At 35.9% G+C, this 13481-nt stretch overlaps 1 protein-coding gene and 1 long non-coding RNA gene across 4 annotated transcripts in view; one reads left to right on the plus strand and one right to left on the minus strand.

Annotated features, from left to right (window-relative positions):
- Nucleotides 1-10761, plus strand: part of LOC105224244 (uncharacterized) — a 148990-nt gene extending 138229 nt beyond the window's left edge. For all 3 annotated transcript variants that reach the window (XM_049456799.1, XM_049456798.1, XM_049456800.1), the window contains exon 5: nt 7250-10761. The gene's annotated coding sequence lies outside the window, so the exon portion shown is untranslated. The remainder of the gene's footprint in view (nt 1-7249) is intronic.
- LOC125778534 (uncharacterized) overlaps nt 1-13481 on the minus strand; it is a 142871-nt gene that overhangs the window by 74683 nt on the left and 54707 nt on the right. The window lies entirely within an intron of this gene.

Raw genomic sequence — 13481 nt, forward strand, 5'->3', positions numbered from 1 at the left:
TCTTCTACAAATGGGACACAACACTGTCCCAAGGACCGCACCAAGTACCTTGGGGTAGTCTTGGAAAGTCAAACTGCTGAGGAAGCACAACGTGGAAGACAACCTTCGCACAAAGCTCGGTTGGTAATGGCGGTTAAGCAAACACCGACTACATGACCCCACTTTTCAACTGGCAAAAAACAATCATCTAAGATGTCGCTGAAGTCTTTGCAATTGCGAAAGGCGCGGAGTTGACCTTTAATGCACCTGCAGGCAATTTCAGACTCAACATCGCCATAAGTGTCTTAGGAAACAAAACAGCAATGGAAAGTTTTGCCAGAAGCAAGCAACTTCACTTCTGCTGTAATAGAGGACGATATTGCGAAGAATGGAGTCCGGTTAACACCCGAAAACGTGATTAACATTGAGAAACCCATGAATGATCCATACGAAGATCTGGGCAGAAGCATGGTAAAGAAAATCAAAACCCGATGAAACGAGCTAGCTGGGTGCAAAACTGTAAAAGTCATGTGCCAAAAGTACTCAGTATTCCTATTGGCGACATACGCCCGCAGGATGGAGCTGACAGATCGAGAAGACTGCAGGAAATGTCTATAGCAGGGCACCAGGGAAACAATGGAGCATTGGCAAGACTACGATGTCAGCATCTGGGGTCTCCACGGTATGATACTGTTAAAATTCGCGTCAAGCACAAGTATCCTACTATTCTTGGGCTTAGCAACTGAACTCCATCTGATATCGCAAAGGACCAAATTGGTCAATGCGTGGCTTATTGGCCTAGCAGATTAATCTAACCTAACCTAAACAAAATTGAATAATGCAATTAGTCCAGATCCTCTCCTAGCGCAAAATACCCTTTGTAGTGATTTCAGTTCTGACGTAAAAGTTGTTCGTATATGTTGGCCACAATGTTTTTGTATAATATTTTAATAAAATTGGGCATACAAGTTTCTGAAAAATAATATGATTTAGCGCTGAAATTTAAAGAAATGTTATCCTCATATTCGTAACACTAAAGTTTTCTTCACGTACCACATATATAATATTAAATTTATCGCATATGAGTTAATTCGCTTGATATTATTATAAGTATTTCGGACAAACCCTCCCTGCATAGGGTTGTGCGCTGGGTTTGGGACCCGCCACGTAAAAAACACCCCCAATGAAAGCCACTAACAGCCTGCTGTTGTTGACTCGGCTATAATCGCGTAAGCGGTGTCTACGCCAGTAGATAGTAATGAAAATAAGTAAGTCTAATATAAGTTAATAAAATAAATAATATGATGGTAATTTATTCGGTTTCTTCAAATAGTGTATGTAGAATTGTTACGCAACATTTTTTTGATCTGTGCAAATTATGAGTGAAACTATGACACACATTTAAGCGCATAAACTTACTACTTACCCCATACAACTAACTTTGTATGTAAATAGCTACGGTATTTGTCTTCGGAAGCATTATATGTCGGAAATGTCAAACCTATATTTACATAAGTATTCAAGAAGAATTGCATTCTGAACTTTTTGTATAGATTTTATTGCCCACTTGTAGTTATCCCTTGCCCTTAGCATAACATAAATAATGTATGTGTATTACAGACTTTTAAATAAAACTATTTGCGGCATGAAATTGATATTCTCCGCTTAGCCCTGCATTGATTTCATAGCCAATTTATTGCAACTGCTACTGCCAATGTCTGCAAACGGAAAATAAATCATTCGAATCACTGGTGTTTTATCAGCTGCACATTTCCTGCTTTGTTGGCAGCGCACCAACTTGTCACTGTCACACTCGTACATGACGCCACATGACAGTTACGCATTGATGCCTCGACATATCCAATAACACTTATGAAAACAAAGCACAAAGTGAGTGAATCAAATTGCTATCAATTTGAATGCTAAGAATTGCAGAAAAGGATTAAACTATGTGTGCGCCGGCGAGAGCAGGAATGAGAGCGCAAAAGTGTTGGTCCTGCAACACAACGCTTTATTGAATTTACATAAGTGCAGATAAGTGTGAGTCACTCTGTGTGTGAATATGTGAGTGACACCCTGTGTGTGTGTACGAGTGTGCTGAAAACGTTTTTCTCGTCGAGCAAACTCACTTTAAATGGAAATTTGTCTCACTGACTTGGTGATGAGTTTTTGAATTGCAGAATTGAATTGCATTTGCTGCTGGAAAAATACTTAAGACAACAACAATACCAACAACAGTAAAAATTAAGATAGTGTGTGTTTGAAATGCAGCAAAAGCCAGCAGTCCGCTTTAACCCTCCCGGCTGAGCTGCTGTGAAGTTAGATGGCGTTTTTAACCTCCCTTCCCCCTCGATGTGTCACACAAATGACAATTGAATTTGCAGGCACACGCTGCAGCAACAACAAAATGCAGTAGCCAAAAAAAGAAAAAAAAATAACTCAGGCAATATTGAGGCTATAATACCCTTCACAGGTGCATTTCTTTACGAACTGAACAATATCTTTGGAGATTATAGCGTTACCTGGATGTCGATTTCACAAAGATAATTTATCAAATAAAAATTTCTCATACAAGAACTCGATTTTGATCGATCAATTTGAATGTCACCTATATGCTATAGTGATCTGGTCTGAAGAATATAGTGAGAGATTGTACCATTGTTTTGTATATTAATTCAAGAAATAATTTTATTAAGATATCTTGTCGAATAAGAATGTTTTCCTTATAGGAAAAGAAAACTCTTAAGGGTTCCTGTTCCCCGTGGTACTAGAATTAAGTCTCCGGTCCGACCTCGTAGCTGAAACTACTACTATCAGTTGAGCTTCCATACTGCTCTGGACTGGTGACAAGGGGTTGACCCCATACGTATACACCACGCACACAAGGACCTAACCCTAGTTCTCAGTTAAACCCCTTCGACGCTTAAACAATTCACGATCAACCGACCCTAATTGTTCGGTATTTCGAAAGAATGTGTTTCACTCTACACTTGGCGAATGTGAATGCCACTCATGGTCAGCTTCAGATACTTGACTGGCGTCACATAGCTGTTGCTGACACCGTTCACCCGAACAATCGGTGGAGGAACCGGCGACAATCTGCCCTTAAGCATTATTGTCTCCGTTTTTCTCTATCGATATGTTCATCCCCACACCTAAATCGCAAGCTTTTAGAAATGTTCTCCCGTCCGCTCTAACTCAGACCCCGAGCGAACTTCGACAAGAAGACAAAGGTCGTCCCCATACGCACAACACTTACAGAGTGGCTCGAGCTGCCCAAACAGAGAGTCCATCATAAGGTTTAAAATATATAAACCACAGATGGAACTCTGCGGGTTCCACGAACCACTCCAATCTCCACACTCCTGTTCATGCTGACTAGAGAGGTCTTTCTGTCCGAAAAATAACTCCGCCAAAGAGTGAATTCCAGGCAGCCGAGCTCCTTCACTCGTTGCACCACTCGATCCCAGTCAAATGTCTCATTGAAGTCAACAAATATGCCAAGGACATACTTGGTGACATTCTCCCTAACGACATTCTAAACATGAAACCATGCATCCTTTACACTGTGTCCCTTCCTGAGCCCATTCTGCCTACCCGACCACATACCCCGCGTTAGTTTCTGAAGCCATTCCACCATAATTCATGGGGGCATTCATATTTGATAAAATTTCAGAACGGTATTTCAGGAACTATCGTTTATATTCAGAGAGACTTGGTTAAACTGAGCTTGTCATGGTGTTTAGTATATTCTTTATAGAGTTTCCGACAATTCCTTCTCAGTGGTACCAACTTCCTGGTAAGGGTATAAAAGGAAGAAAAGAAAAACGAAATTATGAACTGGCACATATTAGCGCAGCTGGTGATAGCATGATCTTGATTGTATGTATTGGTGTGGGTGTGAATGTAGTGTGTTGGTATGAGCATGCACGATGGCATATCCGGCAGTTGGGATTTGTTAAGGCAGCTGTGAATTGTACAAGCTGCCAGCAGAATGTTGTCCATTGCATTTGAATTTAGGAAATAATAAAAAACAACAACAACAGCGGCAACAACGAAAATGAAAAAAGTTGAAATAATAATAGAAATGATAACACCCAAAGTTGCAGTAAAAGTCAAGAAGAAAACGGCAAAAATACATGCACAGCTGTGGTTGGTAAACAGCAGCAATCACACAACTACACACACACGTATAAGTATGTATGTGCAACGCGCCACATATTTGCAAAACTTTTTTCATAACTGCCACTTTTTTGCTACAGCACTGCTGCAACAGTCTTTGCACAGCTGACAGCAAATTTGCTAGTGATTTCCCAGGCTTTTAGCCAGCTACGCGACAGTGGGTAAAAATGATATCAGCAGCCACAACAACAACAACACAAACAACAAACACACATGTCGTTGCTATTGTGCCACATTTGCAACATTTGTTGACAATTGAATTCGAATTTGGCTTTCTCCGAAATTTCGGTTGTTTTTCTAGTTTGTTGTTTTTGCCTTCGCATTTGTTTGCTTGCTTACTTGGCTCCTTACTTTAGCTGCTCAACTGCTTCTCGATTGTCTGCGCTCCGATTGCTTGCGTTTTTCTAACGATTTGTTTTTCTTATGAACGCCTTTATTGTTGTTCTTGTGCAACACGTTCACTTGCAAACGACGCACAGCTCATGTGTTGTTGTTGGTGTGTTAACAACAACAGCTTGCCACAAGCGACATAAAAATGTGTGACTTTTGGAAAATCTAAATGGCATTGACAGCAGCACAACGACTGGAAGGGAGCATAGAGGGGCGACCAGAAGGTGTGTGGAAAATCGATGCAGTAGAGCTTTGTTGGAGCAGCACGAAGGCAAAAAATAGATAAGGTTCATAACACAGCAAAGTAGAAATTGATAACCTTACTTTGCAGCAGCCGATATTGAAGATGTTAGAGGCAAAATTAGATAAATAAAGTTACTTACGGCTGTTTGACACAGTGCAACTGGAAATGAAAACATTTTCATATAAGCAGCTGGAAGTATATACTTACATACATGTAAACATATTTATGTACGAATACGTACCGCTAAAATCGATATAATCAGCAGATGGCGGTCATAAAAAATAAAGTTCGAACCAACATTTAATTTCAAGAGAACACTGCTCAACAGGCATTCATTCGATAAGGCTGTGTATAGACGAGGCTGCGGTGGAATCATCCACGCATTTGGGAGATGCTCAAAGAGCTTTGTCGATTTGTTAGGGTCTTAAGATGTATTACATATGAGTTTCAGGCAACACAACGGGCCGGCATTGTAAGCAGTCCCTTGAAACACAACATGGCAAGAAAGAATTAAGAAAGCATTTGCCATTGGATGTAAAACATGTATAATTTAAGGTTTTTCTGGTTTTTTATCCTCGACAGCAATGACTTAACTCTGAACGATTTTTTGATTTCTCTATACTTCGTTAAATGAAGAATGCAAAATTACATTAATTTTTAATTTTTAAGATTCAAGTTGAACATAAAGACATAACTTCAATGGTAGGTACAGCATACATGGGTAAAACAGCAACCGGAAGTTGTATAGAAATTCCCCAGTTTATTGTGGGGAATCATTGTAAACGTTCAAAAAGGATTACGGTGATTCAGTTTTATAAAAACGCAATGCTATCAGTGGCGCAAGGCCTTCAAACATGGTGGAGAGATCGCTAAAGACATGCCTCATTCTGGACGATCGTCGACCTCCCCAACTGATGAAAATATTAAAAAATTACATCGAATGATTTTGGGTATGAAACGCGTTCTTGCTCGACTCGTCCCGATAAAAATGATTTTTTTTTCAAAAAGTGCACCGTAAACATGTCTTTTTAGATCTTTAACTTGATGGTGCGAATTCCGATCCCACATTCATGGGTAGCATTATAACTGCCGGTGAGACATGGGAATATGTATAAGTCTGAAATGCAAAAAAGTCAACAATCATCGGAATGAAATGAAAAGGCGAGCGGAAACGAACAAAGCCGCTCAGAAAACAAGTTGATGCTCATTGATTTTTTTATTTGATATTCGTGGTTTGGTGCATCATGTTCAGGAAGAACAGACTGTTAGTAAAAAGCCGTATTGAGGCGCTTGCGTGAGAGCATTCGTCGGCTGAATTGTGAAAGAACAATACAAGGTTTTACACGATGATAATGCACCATCGTATCGAGTCACGATTGTGACTGCATCTAAAGCCAAAAAAACAGTGAATACCATTCTCCTTGTGATTTTTTCTTTTTCCCCAAACTGAAATTGCTGCTCTTTGGAAGCCATTATCAGTCGATAAAAGAGATAAAACAAAATTCGCTGAAGAAGCTGAAGTCCATCCCAAAAAGTTCTTATGAAAAGTGTTCCCAAGACACGAAAAATCGTCGGTATAAGTGTATTACTTCTTGTGGGGGCCATAAAATATGTAAATATTGATGAATAATAAAATATTCTGTAATTTCCAAGTACTTTTTTGTCGCAATGTATATCGACACTTGAATATAAGTGTTATAATAGTATCAGTCCAAATTTGAAAGATTGACATCTCAAGTATTACATGCAGTCTATTTTTTGTAGTAACTTAGTTCAACTTTGAGCTATCCAATACGAAGTTACATCACCTAACGATATTTAAAATGTTTAAATATGAGAAAAAATCCTGCTCTAGTTCTGATTTTTTTTAGTTCAACGCGAAGGTTTATAGAGAAAGGTATTAGGTCAAGTTAAACTTAAACTTCCCTAAGATGTACAAAAACAAAAAAAAACATAATTACTTCTTTTGGAGTTTTTTTTTATTACTCCTTTTGGCGATGCGATATTAAAATTCTCACTGTAAAAATAATTATTATTCCCAACTGGCGACTCCGAATTACTTGGACTCAATTCATTGCAACTTTAGCAGAATTAGGTTACCGCTCCTATGTACCATGTAAGTATAGGAGGAGACCATTCATAGCAATGAGGTAGTGCTATTTACAAATAGTGTTTGTTGGAGCTGTTTGCCACTTTCCGACTTACTAGCTCTTCCTTGCAACTTTATTTCAATTTCTGTAGTGAGAGAACTATGAGGCTCTTCATATTTCATTATAAATCAGTTCAGTCTTCTCAACTTAGCACAATTAATCAAATAATAAAAAATGTTATTAAAATAAAAAATACATTCATCCTTTTTTTGATATTAAATAAATTGCATTTTTAAATACCTTTTAATTAAAGTTATTATACGAGTATTCAATAAAAATTATATTTTTTTCAAATTCTTTGCAGATCTCTTTACTAATAATTTACAACAAAGTGGGAGCTCAGCCAAAATGGATTTCTTAGAGAAAGCTGCTGTGAGTTAATTGGTAAACTCCTTTGTATGTAAATATTGCGACATTCGTGACGGAATTACAAAATAATTTGAAGGAAAAGTTAAATTTTTTTTGCTAACAATTTTTAAAAAAATTTTACGCTTCTTTTGGTAAGCCAGCTGGTCTTGGTAGTTGACTGCTATAACTGAATATTGTATTGCGTATGGCTATTGATCTCAGTTTAGTTGAAAATGCAGATATTAGCAATGAGTTTTTAAAATCATGAAATTCGAGGAAATTTAATTTGTACTTATATAAAGGTTTATATATTTTCAATATACTTAAACTCCAAAACTCGTAGTTTTCTCTAGACAAGTGGTCTTGAGGAGTTACCTGTTTTGACATTTTTGTAATCTTAAAGAGCCTGAGTAGGCGACAGATAAAAAATGCGATTTGAATCGCAACCTAAGATCGTTTGTGAGCCGATAGCGATGCTCAATAATGTTTATTCGGTATGCAGTTGCCTTGCGGCTGCTATACTCGCGCTAATATCCTTACAGAATCACATGTTACTAGTAAGCGTTTCCAAGTATTTACTTTATATAGTTTAAAAATCTGAGTATTATTAACTTAGTTATACAGTATTTGTTCTATGATATCTACACTATATAAGTTGATAATTATTATTTCATAAATTAAACATTTCAGTACACTAAGTGTATTTCAATAACTTCCAGTCTACTTTGATATTTCAGAATAAGTGAGAAAGTAATTAAGTTTGGTTAATTGCTAATTCGAGTTTTTACTATACTGATATTTTTTCTTACTACTTATAGTTAAATTAAGTATCGCATAATGCTAACAAATAATATTTTGAGTAAATTTAATAGAGATTTCATGGAGTTTTCCAATAAAGAGATATGATTTCTAAGTATCGTTTCAACCATTTTGAATATATCTTCCGTAATTTTCATTGTATTCAGTAATGTTTACAATTTCATTATAGAAAGATATATGCAAGAACAACGTTCATAACAACAAATTCAAATTTAAATTTCAAATTTATTACGAAAATCGTTCTCCAATTGCAACTTTTCGTGCGATTGATAACAACCAACTTTTTAAGACCGCAATGAGAAAAAGTTGATCCTGACAAGATTTGGTTACAACAAGAAGGGGCTACGTGCCACATAGCATGTGCACCAACCCAATTATTACATGAAAGATTTGAAGATTCGATTATTTCAAGAAATTGTGACATTGAATGCCCTTTAAGAAGTTGTGATTTAACACCTTTAGACTACCTCTTATAGGGTTGAAGTCATTCGCTCTTGCAAAAGAAATCGTGACGGCCCTTTAAATGTTATAATCAGAATTTAATTGTATCGATTGAGGTTCACATTATTTGAAAAACATTTGAATTTCGTTAAAAATTTGGGTGTTTTTGTTTTTGGAAAGAAATCATATCACTCTTATTGGAAAACTCTGTACATGCTTGTAAGTAAAAAAGCTTCATGTAAGGCGAATATGTCCGTTTCTTTGAGATATATTTGACAAGAAACAATCTCAAAAACTGATTCCAATATTGGTAGCATCAGCTCAAGGGCGTCTCAAAAACCAAAAATAAGTCACTAATGAGAGTGTAAGTACGATCTGTCAAATTTTATACTATTCTACTTATTTTCTACGACTTCAAAGCCACGAAATGACGTGTGAAGCATTTTCTGTAACAATATGAGAAAATACTCGGTTTTTGGCAGAGTAGATACTAAGTGATCCGGTTCTCAGCATACGACTTTATACTTCTCAGAGAGCGGAATAAGCTTTAGGAAAATGTCATGAATTACGAAGAGTTGCCGTTCAGGTATGATGAGGCAATGTTAGAGACTGGCTTCCCTAAGTGAAAATGTTTACAGCATTTTTATTTGCTTTATTTTTTTATTCTTTTTCATGCCTAAACTTGAACGTAAAATTTAAGTGCAAACTTCAGCAACAAATAACCGAATTCTTTGTAAATACGATTGTACTTTTCATATATTAAAATATATCAAATAATATTTGCGCTGTTGTATGAAATATAATCAGTTGCAGATTTAGATATATATAATTATTGAAATAGAGCAAAATAAAATAAAATAGAAAATGTATACAGAAAATAAAACGAATATATATAGTTGCATTAGCGTAAAATTGTGTAATGTAAAATTATTTGAATTATTTGTAAGCGCTACTGGTACTGGTAGGGGTGATTGTATAAATAATAGCAAGTAATTTTAGACTTAACTATATATACATATATACGTGTACAATATGCATACTTATGTTATTATATTGCATTCGATAGCTAAAATATGTGAAAATTCCATGCAGAAGCAAGTATTTCTAAATATAGACTCGTTTATGTAATATATACAAATTACAGCACTACATATTTATGGGCAAATGAAATTAGCGCAGAGAAAAAAGCAAAAGTTTGCTACAATTGTTTATGATTACAATGCATATTTATTTTAATTAATATTGAAATATTTTTCCAACAATAACATACGTATTTGTATACAAAAAGCATGTAGTGGCTCCAAGAGCTTCTGCTTTCTAACACCGGGTGAGTTATAGAAAATTAATTTTGGTTTTGTGTGTGGTTATTTTTTATTTTTTATTTCTTTTTTTTGAGAGCAAAAATATTTTTACTACACGTGGACTTCATTTATGCAACTTCTTCGCTTCTTCGGCTTACCCTCTCTTTAACTGAGTTTTTCAATCCTCAATACTCACATTTTGGAATCATAGGTAGTTCACTTTGCAAACAGAAATTAGTTTTATTTCAATGACTCACCCCAAACTATCTCTGAAAGTCAAAATTTTAATTTAAAAAATATATTTTAACTACTTTGAACCCCGCACGTTAGCGACACAACCTACAATTGAATGTTGCGAATTCTAAATTTGCAAACAGGCACTAGAAGTAATGCATTAGCAATTACTAATTACTTCAAAAGACTTAACGAACATTAGATACTAATTCTAGGACAAGCATGTATATGAGCAACAAGTGCTTATGTAATATATGTATGTATTATATTTATAACACATATTAATGTACACATATGTTAAAGTAATGTAATTATGAAACATAATTCTATATATTCGTAACAAAATTCTAGCAACTAAGTTTTGTAACTATAGACGGTAAATTAAAGAAATTGGATTTATTTAGAAACTATATGAAAACTCAAACAGAAATCAATAATTAAGACATAATTGAGCTAATTAAATGATAATTTTATGTTATAAATGAAATTTAGGTGAAACAAATAATTGTAATTAAATAAAAAATGGAAGAAACTATGGCAAGAAAGTGAAATAATGCATTGTCAAAGATCAAGCAACATTTTGATGGAATGTTGCGAAACCATTTGGAATGTGTAAATGATGTGCATTGAAATTGATTGTCGAATAAATAATATATTTTCCTCGAATAATGAATTTAATTGGTGTTTTTCATTTCAAAGACATGCAATTTCATGTAATTGCTAATTTTAATATAAGTATTAAAGGTAAGTATGTAAATGACCATAATTACACAGTTCAACATTACAAATGTTGATAGTTTCCGACATTTTCATGAATTATTACCACCAAAAAGACATTATCTCCATTAATTGGCATTAAAATTCTAGATTACGACTAGTACAGAACAATTAATTTAGCAGTTAATTTTTGTTACTCTAAATAATGGAGTATTAGGACTCCACATAGCAAACATAGTTAACACAAAGTACAAAGCAAATCCTATATTATCCTGTAACGTCTGGAGACGAGTTAGAGTCACGTGCATCTCGAAGGCAGGCAGGGGATCTCACGCAACTGCCAAGAGCTTTTCGGCCACCAGCAACTCGTCTTTCTTACTAAAAACTCTGGAAAGACTGATGGACTGGTACATAATAGGGCACATTCCGATGGTCCATTTATCAAAAGCGCAACATGCTTATTGTAAAGACAAGCCAGTAAATACTTGCATCCTATCGTATCATGACTCGAGGAAGCCATTAGGGCTAAGAAACTCGCTGTTGGGACCTTCCTTGATATATAGGAAGCTTTCAGTAACGTCCTGCCTGAAGTAGTTGTAACTGCTATGGAGGATCTTGGGGTTCAATCAAAACTCAAGCAACTCATAATCGGTCATTTTTGCGACAAAGGGATCGAAATTGAATGGGAAAATGCACGTGGTTGACGAAATGTGAGTAGGAGAATCCCACAAAGTGGAGTTCTCCCTCCTTTTCTATGGATCCTGTTCGTTAACGACCTGCTTAAAAATTTTGAAGAGCGTGGCTGCCGGGTGATTGCCTATGCAAATGATGTAGCGCTTATGATCAAAGGAAAGTTCCTGGGTACTGTTTACGAATTAACGCAAGGGTGTCTGAGCGTCATAACAAATTGGGTAGTCGTAAATAGTCTCACCATCAACCCAAATAAAACTAAGACGGTTTTATTTACCAGAAGATACAAGATACCGCAAATGGGATAAATCCGTGTGTAACCAATAGATACAGTGACGAATCTAGGGCTCATCCTGGCTAGGAGGCTTCCATGCAAACCGAATATCGAAGAAAGAGCACAAAAGGTATCGCTGCTATCAGGAGCTCTCTGTCAACTCCAGTTTCAGATTTCGTGACTATTACAGTGTCTTCTAGGCCGAGGTTGCAGCCATTAAGGTAACAGTAGATTTACTGCTCCAGAGTGCAGCCTCCTTCAGAGGAGTGTCCATCCACCCAGATAGCAGAGCGGCGATACTAGCCTTGAGCTCTTTAATAATGAGTTCAGGATACTTTAAAGCTGATGAGCGTTGCGATTTTTGCAGTGAATAAAATATCGAACAAAGAATTCGTTTAAAATTTTGTATAACCAAATTTTGTGTGCGAAATGGTTGCGAAGGTGAGTCAAAAACGTAACCCCTTCAATGTTAAAAAGTCTTCAAAGACAGACGAGAGTTCGCTGAAGACATGACTCGATCTGGACGACCTTCGACCTCTTCAACTAAAAAAAGTACTAAATGAGTGAAGGATAAAATCGTCAGGCAAGTTTTATTCCGACAATTTCTCTACGTTGGATGAAATAATTTGAGGCTATTTTTTTGCAAAATTTGATTCTGATAACTTCATTGATGAAAATAAATAAAGTAAAATGATCACATGGAACTAAAATGACTTGTATATAGAAAGTGAACTATAGAAGCACCAAATTTAATTGAAATCGGTGAAGTAGTTTCTGAAATATAGGTTTTCACTTAAGGGAAAGCGATGACAAGGCAATTATCAATTTTTTGTACCAGCTCCTTCTTTGTTTCCGTTCCACCAATATTCACTGATGATCAGATCTAGAGAATACAGTGTATGCAGAGCAATTCGAAGCACAATTTAAGAACTTTCGCCATCGTTTTCAGTGACTTGTTACATGGTGCATTGGCTTAGTGAAACAGCATTTTATTTTTCTTCGAATGCGACCGTGTTTCAGCGAATTCGTCCTTCAAAAGGTCCAATAACGCTATGTAATAATCGCTGCTGACGGTCTTTCCTTTTCCAAAGTAGACAATAAAAATTATGCCATGCGAATGCTAAAATACAGATGCCATAACATTGCAGGGTTGTGTTTTTCCTCGCTTTAGAGCGGGTTCATCGTCCACTATGATGACGGTCGATTGCACTTCGTAGTGAAAATATGGAGCTATGTTTCATCCATTATCACATATTAAACTATTGTTATTACATATTAAACTATTATTAAAAAAAAAAATTATTTTGTGGGCTTTTCGATGTTTCCGTCGGTAACGACCTCTCTTTGTTTGTTTCAGATGATCCAGTAATGTTTACCGCCAAACCACTTTTTTTCAAGACGCTTCTGGAGATTCACCGCCACAGCGGATGTACTTCAAAAGTTGTACAATAATATGTCAATAAATTGAATAAAATTATATTGCTCATGTCGCCGCAAAAAAAAAAAATATATATATATATATATATCCTTTTTTTGCCTTTAAAACCTTACCCGGTGGTGTAGGGTCCAAATAACTTTGATCAATTCAAATCTTGTCCCCTAAAACGCAATGCTTTATTAGCACACGTTATTCCTTTTGAATAATTTTTTGTAAACTAACAATCATCCAAAGTGCTATATCTCATAAACTAATATGTAGCTTGACATCTATC

This window comes from Bactrocera dorsalis, chromosome 4, assembly GCF_023373825.1.
Source record: "Bactrocera dorsalis isolate Fly_Bdor chromosome 4, ASM2337382v1, whole genome shotgun sequence".
NCBI lineage: Eukaryota > Metazoa > Arthropoda > Insecta > Diptera > Tephritidae > Bactrocera > Bactrocera dorsalis.